This window comes from Phyllostomus discolor, chromosome 1 (genome assembly GCF_004126475.2).
Source record: "Phyllostomus discolor isolate MPI-MPIP mPhyDis1 chromosome 1, mPhyDis1.pri.v3, whole genome shotgun sequence".
In the NCBI taxonomy this organism is placed as follows: Eukaryota; Metazoa; Chordata; class Mammalia; order Chiroptera; family Phyllostomidae; genus Phyllostomus; species Phyllostomus discolor.
This window is the reverse complement of record NC_040903.2, coordinates 32243290-32253657: the sequence shown is the minus strand read 5'-3', so window position 1 is coordinate 32253657 and position 10368 is coordinate 32243290. Positions and strand designations below refer to the sequence as shown.

The 10368-nt window shown below is 45.8% G+C and overlaps 1 long non-coding RNA gene across 2 annotated transcripts; it reads right to left on the bottom strand.

Annotated features, from left to right (window-relative positions):
* Positions 1 to 4301: 4301 nt before the first annotated feature.
* LOC118499319 lies at positions 4302 to 9352 on the bottom strand. 2 transcript variants are annotated; one of them, XR_004901848.1, is made up of 3 exons: positions 9210 to 9352; positions 4771 to 4895; positions 4302 to 4426 (listed from the first exon to the last, which is right to left on the bottom strand). It is a non-coding gene; the product is annotated as an uncharacterized LOC118499319 (long non-coding RNA). The 2 variants fall into 2 exon arrangements; XR_004901854.1 differs by lacking the exon at positions 9210 to 9352 and adding an exon at positions 8886 to 9203.
* Positions 9353 to 10368: the final 1016 nt, after the last annotated feature.

Genomic DNA, 10368 nt, shown 5'->3' with positions numbered 1-10368 from the left:
CACACACTTTCTTCACCCTTGCCATGATCACCTGGTGCCCCTCCCCTGTGAATTCACCAGAAGATTCCCTGTGACCTTTACTGTTTTCATTCTAAACTGGGGCCTACTCCAACCCCGCTGGTGAGGGAAGACGAGGACACTCGACCTCGTCGAGAAAGGGAAAGGACGAGTGTCCTCGTCTTCCCTTTCTTGCTCTTGTTCCCTTGCAAGGGGCTATGAAGCTGGAAGAGCAGGAGGCCATGGATAGACCCTGATCCTGAGGGGGAAGACCACCTGAATTCAGGTATTGCTCCATTTACCTGTCCCCCATGAGATGAGGCTGAGATATTTTAATCCCCACAAACAAGTTCTGGCCTCAGGAGTATATCCCCAACCACTCATGAAGCATGGCTGGCCTATGTCTTACTCCCTATTTTCAGGTGGCCCCTTGTGGTTAAGACAGGCTAGGTCCTTCCACCAGAGCAGGCACTCCTCCTGTCCAGTTGGTCATTGTATCCCAGTATCCCTTGTGCCTGGCACAGGACAGCCACTCAGACATGTGGAGAAGATGGAAGGAAGGGAAGAATCCAACCTGTCCAAGGTGCACTGCAGCCAGATTTCAAGATTGGAAACTTGCATTCATCTCCACTTGACCCCACCTTCTCCTTTCTTTACACTACACAGTATCTTAGACTTCTGTGATTTTAATCTTGTTTTGAGGTTCTTTTCTTTTTGCATTTTTATTATGGTAATAAGCACATAGCATAAAATTCACCGTCTTAGCCATTTTTAAGTGTACGGTGCAGTAGAGTTAAGTACGTTCACTTTGTTTTGAAACAGAACGACCAGAGTTTTTAAAGTTAAAGTTTAATGACATAACACAGTTTATGTCTATTGTCCAAAGGCTCATAAAAAGGCTGAGTTGTTGACATTCCAAGTCCCTCGCTGGGTGAGGTGTTTCCCTTCTACTAAATTTTGTTATGCAATGTGCTCTGAACAGTCAGGTCCATCTCAGTTTAAAAACATCAAGGAAAAAGCAGAAAGATTTCATTCTGTATTTTGGTTTTGCAGACATGGGACCATATGTTTACAAAATAGAGTCTCTGATCCAAATGTCACTGCACAGTAGGAACTAAATAGGAACTCTAGTGGAATTTTTCCAAATTCTTCACATCAAGGAAAACACTCCCGGTGTTCCTTTTTAATGAAGGAAAACATTGTGAGCCTATTTTAATCATTTTATTTTCTATTTTAATATTTCCTAGGTAACATAAGGTTTTCCTTTTTTGAATGGTGTTTAGAAAATTTTAATCTGATTATCAGAGAAAAGCATGCAACATTGGAAAAAATTTCAACATTTAACTAATTTATGGTTGAGAAAACAAAAGCAACTGTAATCCAACCTTTACTGATAACCATTGTTACACATTCTTCTAGACCTCCCTTGAAAATACTGACACACAGAGACATGTATTTCATACATAATTTGAAAAACCTTTTAGACTTTTTCCTTAATATTGTACATCTATTTTATAGTAGTTGGAGATTATATTATTTATATGTATTCTTTGGCCACTTGCATTTTTCATTTTAATGTCTTGGACATCTTTGCATGTCAGAACATACAGATACTTTTTAACAGCCAAGTAGTATTTCATTTGTACCATATTATAACATGCAGCCCTGTACTGAGAAACAATGGGCTATTTCCTGGTTTTCGCTTGTTCCTGCAACACTGCAGTGGGGGGCCATGTCTTTATGACGCCCCATGGCCCGTGGTATAAGACAGAAGTCCTTGTACTTTCTCTCCTGAGTTTTCCATTTCCTTGCCATTGTCCCAGCTCCCTGGAGCACACCCTTAGAGGCTCTGGCCAGTGCTGCCTGGCCTCCTGAGCCTTCACACTATTATTACGTGTCCAAGGAAAATAAGAATCCCTGCCAACTGCCTCCCTCGGGGCTGCCACGAGGACTAGCTAACGAGATCATATTTGCTGAACACTTTGCATTTCTTCAATAACTGGTGATACATAAATATAAAATGTTTTCAGTTCCAACAGTGTTTGGATTCCCTTCAGGAAGAAGTGAGGGCCCATTTAAAATGTATGTGTCAGTATAAATACATACAGCTTGTCCTTTGTATTCCAAATGACACCACTGAGAGTGAAGAGCTCACTCAGGATGCCAGCCTCAGCACCGGTTCAGGTGCAAGTGGCTTCCTGGGTACCGGGTGCCGAGAGGCAGGGGAGACAAGTGGGCCACTAGCCAAGGGGCTTCCTGTGAAAATGGCATCAATCACCCAAGATTTCAGGTAAAAACAAGCATTTTCTGCTTTTCTGAGCTCTTTTCGTGCTCATATAGTCAACAGTCAGTTACTGTGAGTCTGCTGTGAGCTAGGAAAGGAGTGGGGAGACTCCAGCAATAAGCACAGAGTTCCTGCCCTCAGGAAGCTCACAGTCTAGCACCAGCCCACGTGGCAGCTGTGGTCTCCATGGCCTTTGAGATATAAAAGAGGTGGGTTCCAACTCCCACATCCTTGCCCAAGACCCTCCAGCTGGTGTGCCAACCACCAGGCCTTGGCCCCATCCGCTATGTGTATGTCTGCCACCAGCCCCTGCCACCTGCAGTGAGTATGTGCACACCACTTCTGGCCACCTCCACTGCTTGCCCTGATCCCTAGCCACTGGACTTGGAGGGGCTGCTCAGGACCCCAACAGCCCTTACAGTCACTGCAGAACCCCTGCTGTTGCCTCCAAGGACCACACAGTTGTCATTGTTGTCAACCAAGACATCAATCTAAGACAGAGGGATTTCTGTGGGGATGCTCAGCCTCTTACCAGAAGGGGAGTTAAGTGATGGCCCCCTGTATCACTATGGTGCTTTGGCCTGTAACAGAATACCTGACCAACACTGGGCTAAATTATAAAGATGCTTAATGATCTCACATCTCAAGAAGTCTAGAGGTGGCAGGTCCAGAGCTTTTTGGTTGTTCTAGAAGATCATCAAGGACCCCAGGCCCTCCCCATCTTTAGCTCTGCCTTCAACAGTGTGCCTCTGTTTCTCCTCCTGGTTACAGTGGCAGCCTAACTGCAAAGTGTCCCATCTTCATGTTACATCAGCCAAAGCAGGAAGGAAGGAGGGTTGGTCATGGGAAAGGGACTTCATAGACTTCTTTCTTATCAGGGAGGAAGGCTTTCTTGCAAGTCCTCATATATCTTCCTTTTCATCTCCTGGCTGGTCAGAGGCCCACCACTAAATCAATCACTGGTGCAGAGGAAGGAGGCTGCCATGACTCACTCAGACTGTGGTGATCCTATCCTAGGACTAGGTATACATTGACCAAATCCAGACTTGAACAAAACCAGAGTTCCCTGAGCAAGGGGGAGGCGGGCAATGGCTCTTCTTCCATAGCCTGGGAAACCAACAGTGTGCCCCGCAGCCTGGGACCCATCGCTGGAGCCCAGCCTACTTAGGAGTACCGGAACGCATTGCCTCTCAGGGCTTCTCCTCCACTCTGAGCCAAGAACTCCACTCCAGACATACTCTACAGTATCCTCACAATCCACTTGTCACCTTCTTTTTTTACTTACCCAATTGAGGGCTTCTCATTTGCAAGCAGTGTTAGCCTGGGCAAGTTACTTAACTTCTCTGAACCTTGATATTTTCATTATAATATCTAGTTTCCAGGGTTGTTTTAGGGATGAGGTGATATACCAAGTACCTAGCCAGGTGCCTGATACATATGAAATGTGACACAAATGTTGGCTAAACAATAATGACAGCACAGGTTTGTATGTGCTGAAGACCAGGCTCCAGGTGCCCACAGGTAAGGGTGCATGGAAGCTTGGTTGGGGGCTTTGTAGAGACTGCCTAGGGAGCTGACAATTGCCAACAGATATTTATTTGTGAGATTTCTTTCTCATGTGTGTTCCCATTGTCCATGATGACAGTTAAAATCGCTGGGCCTGTGAAGCAGAAGCTGCTTGTACTGGCGATTTCGAGCAGTTTGGTGAGAGAGATAAAACTGTGGTTGCCTGCATTTCAAACAAGCTGTCAGGGACGGAAAGCAGCAGCAGGCCAGGGGCAGGGCTGACAAATGCTGGGGGGCATGGGAGGGGAGGGCTTTCTAACCATCTGGGTGGATATAGGTCACTGACTTTCTCAGTGATAATTGGGACCTCAGGGGACGTGTTCCTGAGGGGGCTTACAGGTGCCCCTTACTTTACCCAGGTGAGCCCTGTCATGAGGCCAGCTGCATGCCCAGGGCCAGATGGTTCTCACCCTCTTTCCTACCTCAACCTCAGGACTTACTGCTGAGGGGAGAGTGGGTGGATCAAAACAACTGTGAGGAAGAAAAGGGGAAGAAGTCAGGAAGATGTCTGCTGGTCCATGTTTACTATTGATAAGACTGATATTTCAATTCTGGTATACATACACCATGCTCTGCTCCCTGCAAAAACAATAGTCTTCAGACAACAAACCCACATAAATGCAACTCTCTGCTCTCTGTCATCTCATCTAAATAACTTGGAAAGGCCGTTGGCTCCTTTCCCCATGCCTTCTCCTGTGAGGTAAGCAAGTGCAGAGCTAAATCAGCCATGTAAGTCTTGCTACCCAAAGTGAGGTCCCAGGCCAGAAGCCTCAGAATCCCTTGGGAGTTTGCTAGAAATGCAGAGTCTCAGGTCCCTCCCCATCCAGTGAATCGGAATCTGCTATTTAACAAGAGCCCCAGGCAATAGTGTGCCCCCTAACATTGGAAAAGTTCCGGCCTTCAGTACTGTGCTTCCTACTTACCCTGTCACTGATGACAGTGGACTCTTGTGGGCCTTTGCAGTTGAGAATCTTGGTTCCACTTGGAAGCCAGGTTTTTCTAATGTTCTCTCACTAGGCTCCACCTTTGCTCAATAGTCGTCAGAATCCTATTGTCCATAAAGAAGCACCAATATTACTTGAGCATGTATATACACAGTATATTCATACTTAAGATCGTTCACTATGTTATTTTGAAATCTGCTATTTGCAGTAAGACACAATTGTCCACAGCATTATGCACCCTTGTAGTTCATCAGTTTTAGCCCCTGCATGCTCGTCTGTTTGTATGGATGTACTCTGAGTGATGTAATCAGTTCTCAGCTGTTGCACATCAAGCTTGTTTACATTTTTATGAAAAATAACATTGCAAAGAGGGGAGTGGGCAGGGGATGAATTAAACAGGTGAAGAGGAATAAAAGGTGCAAATCTGCTGGTTATAAACTAAATAAGTCACAGAGAGGTGGTGTACAGCACAAGAAATACAGTCAGTAGCATCGTAACAACTTGTAATAGTGACGGATGGTTATTAGCCTTAGTCTGATGTTCACATTGTAAGGTATATAAATGTCAAATTGCTATGTTGTACACCTGAAACTAATATACTATTGCATGCCATCAATACTTTAATAAAAAACTTAAAATAATACAATGACTATCACTAAGTCTGTGCTACCAGCTCAGAGCAGACCTACGTATGTATGGGAATGTAATGTATAACCAAGGGGCACACAGATGGTACTGGGAAAACTGGGAAAAATGCTACAACCTGTCCAATGACTATGCTCAAGACAGAATTGGACTCATAGACAGAGAACTGATGACAGCTATTGGGGGGTGGCGTTCAGGGGTGGAGGGATAGAGCAAAAAATAAAAAGGACTCATGGACATGGACAACAGGGTGGTGACTGCTGGGGGGAGGGGGTATGAGAGGACTAAATGGTAATGGAAAAAATATTATAAAGATTATATATTTTTAACAAAGAGTGAATTCTAGATGACATGACAAGCTAAATATGACATTTAAAATCACACAATAGATGAAATGTCAGAGACTAGCTTGTGACCTGTGATAGTAGATGGACTTTGTGTGTAAAGCTGAAAAAAAGTATAAACAGTGTGGCAAAAACTAAATATATTTGATTATTACACCAGTGTTAAGGGTTCCTGCTCAACAATCAATACCAAGGCACCGACAGACTGAAAGAAGACGCCAGCAATGCCTAAATCTCACAAGTGACCAACATCCAGATTCCAGACGATTCCAGAAACTCCTGCAAATCAAGATAAAAATCAAGCACAGCATTAACAAAATAGCTGAAGGGTAGCAACTGGCAGTTAACAAAAAAAAAAAAGAAAAAGAAAAAGAAAACCCCAAAGGCTAAAAAGCATATGCAGAAATGCAGAAGCAGCTAAGCACAAGCTAAAACAACAATGGGCTATCCCCTTACAGCTACTAGACTAGAAGGATTAGAAGGCGGTTAACATCAAGTGTTGGGAGAGGTGCAGAGGTATTAGAACCCTGATCTATTGCTGGCGGGAGTATGAACTGCTTTCCAGGAGTGGTGTAGGGCAAGTAAAGTCAAATTTAATGCACATGTTAAACTTATCGCCCAGCAGTTTCACCCCTGAATAAATATCACAAAGAATTTCTCACTCAAGCCCATAAAGAAATATGCATGAGTTTTTCCATCACAGTGATGTATGTGTGACAAGAAGCTGGAGGTAACTTGGGTGAGTATCCCTAGAGAATGGAAAGGCAAAATTTGCTGCCTGTGGAGTTCATGCAGAATTTAAAAGAAACAGATATTGTTACACATAGCTTCTGGCTGCATCCTAAAAAGATGATGGTGTGTGAAGAAGCAAGAAGCAGAATAAGTTATGCGCACAACACTGGTTAAGTCAATTAAAATATATATGCATACAAAGTAATAATGCATTTTGTAAGAGCCCATACAACCAAAAGATGTGCTCTAGGTACAAGAGCATGATTGCCTATGCCAAAGGGAGGGGAATGAAAGAAAGGCGAGGGAATAGAACAAATAAAGTCAGAGAGAAGCACAGAGGTATATGAATTAGCCCTTTCTTGGCACCTGATGGGAAAATCTTTACTCATATTCTTAATTATTTTACAGAATGAGTTCCTGGAAATAGATGACTTCACCTCCTTCTGAAGTTACGATAAAGATGGAGAAGCAACAGGGTTCCCCAGGGGCTTGAGAAGGTTCTTGAGCAGAGGACCCTCACTTAGATGTTCTGAGCCTGGAGCTCGCTGCTATTTCCCTTCTCCCCCAGAGCTCTGAGTCTCACCAGCTCAGAGCACGTTTTAGTCTCCTGTTCCTTGGCTGGACCAAGAGATAAAGGAGGCAACTCAGCAGCGGCTCTGAGACGTGGTTGCTGATACACACCACAAGAATCAGATCCTGCGTGTGCACATTATCTCATGACTGCATCAGATTAGCCAGACACGTTAGCATCACAGGGTCTTAGACTGGAGTTGAAGGGGTCTCGTGTTTGACCTCCCATCCTTGGTTGCAGCACCTAGATAACCTTCTGCCTCACTTACCCGAAGGGAAGAAGAGCTCAGTGGTGCGTGTGTGAGTAGTCCCACTCCCTTCCACCCTCCAGTCCGCGGTGTCCTACAGCTCCAGCCCTCCCTTGCGCACCTGCAAGTTCAGACCACTCACTAACCCACTGGATTCCTTCTAGTGTAGGTCAGCCTTCCTCTTCTCTGCCACCAAAACTGGCCACTGTGGAGGCTGCCTGTCTGGGCTTTTTCTGTCCGGAGGACCATATCTAATTGAAGAACCAGATGCAGCTCATACACATTGACTAGCGAGGATCCCCCCTGGGCCTGTCAGCATGCGCCCTCTCTACCCTCAGTGCTGCAGCTCAAGAAATGACACCCTGCTGCCAGGGCCAAATGCAGCCCACTGGCAGTGAGCTAAAGATGATGTTCTGTTCTAAAGGTTGTAGAAAACAAAAAAAAGTATATGCAACAGAGACTGTGTGTGGCCCACAAAGCCTAAAGGATTACCTATCTGGCCCTTTAGGGGAAGGTTGCCAACTGCTGCCCTTGATCCTCCACGGCCAGGGGCAGCCTCAGCGCCCCTTGGAAGCTGGTTAGAAATGTAGGGCCTCTGACACATCCCAGAGCTCTGGAGTCAGAGTGTTACCCAGCCCAGGTCCAGCTGCCTGCTGCTACGAAAGCCAGTACTCCAGAGGCAGGTGCTGCTGGAAAGGAAAGTGGTTTATTTTCAGATGCCAGCCATCAGGAAAATGGGGGACTCATGTCCCAAAGCCCATGTCCCCAGGAAGATGGGGGACTCATGTCCCAAAGCCCATCTCCACATCTCAGTGGAGGCAGAGGTTTTTATAAGGAGGGAGGGGTTGAAAAGTCCTCTATGAGCAGACAAGCACAGTCCATTCCAATAAGGACAGTGACGGTCCAGCGTGCAGCCACCTGGTCCAGTCATCCCGGTTCCGCGTCACCCTGGCTCCATGGATGAAAGTCAGCAAATCCCCCGGAGCTGGGATGCCCCAAGGTTGGAGCCTATGTTTTTTGAAGTCAGTGCCTAGGATTCTTATGCAAACATGCTGTTCATCTACGAGCTACATGTTAGTCAGAGTCAGCACTGGCAGAAACAACATCAAAAGAATGATGGATGGGTTACAATTTCCCACCGTCACAGTTTTCCTGTTACAAGCACCCGCATTTTGACAAGAGCCCCAGGTGACCTGAGCACACGTGAACTTTGGGAAGCCTTGGCCTGGGCCTAGGTGTTTCCTGGGTTTGCGTTTAAGGGGCGGGCTCCGGAGCTGGACCGCCTGGGCGAGAACGCTCCTGCCACCACCACCACTTCCTTGCTGAGTGGCTGGGGAAGTCTTTTCATCTGTTTTTCAAGTCCTGTTCCCTATTCTCTGAAATGAGATAATCATAGCTTTCACCTACAAGGGTGTTAGGCAGGCTTGAATTAGAGGAGCAAGCCTGGACTGAGGGCTGTTCTTAAATGATAATCTAGATGTTAGATTTTACTGCACTGTATTGTTTCTAGTGTCAGCTCATTGGTTCTCTCTGCCTCGGAACAGGGGAAACATACTTTGCATAGATTACCCAGAATGTCTGTGCCGGTGGACTTGGGTGGACTCGGGTGTTTCCTCAGAATCCCAGCTATGCAAATACTCTTGAGTCAGCAGGTGGGAAGGGCAAGGACCATCCGGGACGCAGCCCCACCTTGTCAGGCTGTCTCTCTTCTACACAAGGAGAGCGAAATGAGTGCTTCCTGTGGCAGACAAATTGGTTTGTGTGGGCCAAAGTTATAGGCTCGTGCTCCCCGGAGAGACAGACGTTCAGCGCCTGGGTCAAACTACAGCGAGGTTATAAAACAAAAGAAACAGAAGCCGGCCCTCCACCCGGAAGCCACCAGGAGCAGGCTGCCGTGCACATGACTTTGCCTCCCGCTGGCCTTTCTTAGGCCATAAAACAGTTGCATTGCTTTTTGATTTGCATTTAGTATCTGCTTTTCCGGCACAGGTTCAAGTTCAAACTGCCCAGCTGGGCCCCAGGTGAGGCGGGTTGGGGCAGAAGGGAGAGGGGAAGGTGGACAGCTACTTAAACAACCAGGGACTTGGAGAAGCTGTGTGCTTCCACAATAGGGCATTGTTTCCATTTCCATTTGCCAAACTGTTGTTCCAAAAAAAAAAAAAAAGCTAAGACAAAGGGAGAGCTTTGTGCTGGGGCGGTCCTGTGAGGGACAAGAGTGTCATTTATTTTCCACAATGGCATGAGCTTTGCTTCCTGTTTGACTTTTTGAGGGCTGCTTGTTGGGATTAATGAAGTCCATCCAAATGTTTTCAAGGATACAGTTTCCAGAAAAGGCATTTGTCCCCAAGCACTGTTTACTTTAATAATACATACACAATTCACACCAAGTTACCTCAGCACAAAGCAATTCCCTTATCGTGCTTTGTGGACTTCTCAAGTGTGAAATGGGTGATTTTTTAACTTGGGACCATTTTCCCCATGACAGAAATTTCACATAAATTTTATAGGAGATACACCATATATATATTGAATACATATGTGTGTATATATGTATGTACATATACATATACATTTATATATGTATATATGTGTGTGTCTGTGTGTGTGTGTGTGTGTGTATAGAAGTTAGCACAAAATTGCTCATACAGCTTCTTAGTTTTAAGACCATTTGGCAAATTGAAAGGAGATTTAGCTCAGTGATAGCTTTCTGGCTTGGGCTTTTCCATTAACTAGTGGCAAGATCCTACACAATCCCTTTACCTCTCCCTGGGACCCGGTTCCCTCGTCTGTAAAATTGAGGAGTAGGTGTCACTGGGGATGCACTGAGCTCTCAGGCTCCCATTGGCTGGGGCTGCCACAGCAGGTGGGAGCCACAGTGGTGAAGAGGGTGATGTGCCTGCGTGTGTTGGGGGGGTGGGTGTCAGCCTCCTCAACTCCTCCAATCAGAAGAGTTTCCCTATCTTCTGTTTGCATTATCAGGCATTGCGAGTTTCTGTTTGAAGGAAAGGTCTCCAGGCTAAGTGAAAGCTAGAAGACTA